The sequence below is a fragment of the Octodon degus genome, unplaced genomic scaffold (assembly GCF_000260255.1).
Source record: "Octodon degus isolate 3935 unplaced genomic scaffold, OctDeg1.0 scaffold00005, whole genome shotgun sequence".
Lineage (NCBI taxonomy): Eukaryota > Metazoa > Chordata > Mammalia > Rodentia > Octodontidae > Octodon > Octodon degus.
This window is the reverse complement of record NW_004524581.1, coordinates 8,700,731-8,702,022: the sequence shown is the minus strand read 5'-3', so window position 1 is coordinate 8,702,022 and position 1,292 is coordinate 8,700,731. Positions and strand designations below refer to the sequence as shown.

Here is a 1,292-nt window from a genome sequence, read left to right as displayed (position 1 = left end):
AAGGATTTTAAGTTTAACATATCAATACTTGATGAAAAATACCTGTTCCATGTTATGCCTAAGATGTTTGATATTCAGACAGATAGTGAGATTAAGCTCAACACCCTAGGTTGTAGGGCAATAACACTAAGCTTCTCTTCTGGAAGTTAACAACCAAAGTTTGCAGACCAAAAATTAGAGAAAAAGGAGGGCTGCAAAGGACAGCCAACATTTTGACCCTAGCCTTTCAAGGTCAGTGAAGACTCAGGACATAGGAGAACCTGTCCTGTAACATCATGTAACTCAGTGGTGTCCCAAATTTTCTGATCAAGGAGATTATGGGGCCACAGAGGAAAATTATCGATGATGTAGAGTGTGTCCAAGGAGAGTCACATGGAGAGAAAACATTTTCTCAGGCTTTCACAGAGAGCACATTGGTCAAGCAATGGCCATGATTCAACCACATGGCTGATACAGACAAATGATCTACAAAGTGTGGTACAGGGTTTCAGGATAAATCCTGAGAGGATTTGACTGACCTTATCAGATACAAAAGCTACAATTCTTGTTATATAGGTCTCGCTTTATCTTGATCTTAAGCATCCAGCAGAAAAGTATAAAAACAAAATATAAGAAGTAAAGCTGAAGTTTCGGCAGCGCTCCTCAGTCCACTGCTTTGCAGGAGGCTCTTAGTCTGGTCCGTATCCCAGCTATGTTCCGCAACCAGTATGACAACGATGTCTCTGTCTGGAGCCCTCAGGGCAGGATTCATCAAATTGAGTATGCAATGGAAGCTGTTAAACAAGGTTCTGCCACAGTTGGGCTGAAATCCAAAACCCATGCAGTGCTGGTTGCATTGAAGAGGGCACAGTCAGAGCTTGCAGCTCACCAAAAAAAATTCTCCATGTTGACCACCATATTGGTATCTCTATTGCGGGTCTTACTGCTGATGCCAGACTCTTAGGTAATTTTATGCGACAGGAGTGTTTGGATTCCAGATTCGTATTTGACAGACCACTTCCTGTGTCTTGTCTTGTATCTCTAATTGGAAGCAAGACCCAGATACCAACACAGGGGTATGGCCGGAGACCTTATGGTGTTGGGCTGCTTTTTGCTGGTTATGATGATATGGGCCCTCACATTTTCCAGACCTGTCCATCTGCCAACTATTTTGACTGCAGAGCTATGTCTATTGGAGCCCGTTCTCAGTCAGCTCGTACTTACTTGGAGATACATATGTCTGAATTTATGGAGTGCAATTTAAATGAACTGGTTAAGCATGGTCTGCGTGCCTTAAGAGAGACACTTCCTGC

General features: G+C 43.0%; 1 pseudogene; it reads left to right on the top strand.

The window, feature by feature from the left end:
- The first annotated feature begins 658 nt into the window (after positions 1 to 658).
- LOC101570714 overlaps positions 659 to 1,292 on the top strand; it is a 1,589-nt pseudogene continuing 955 nt past the window's right edge.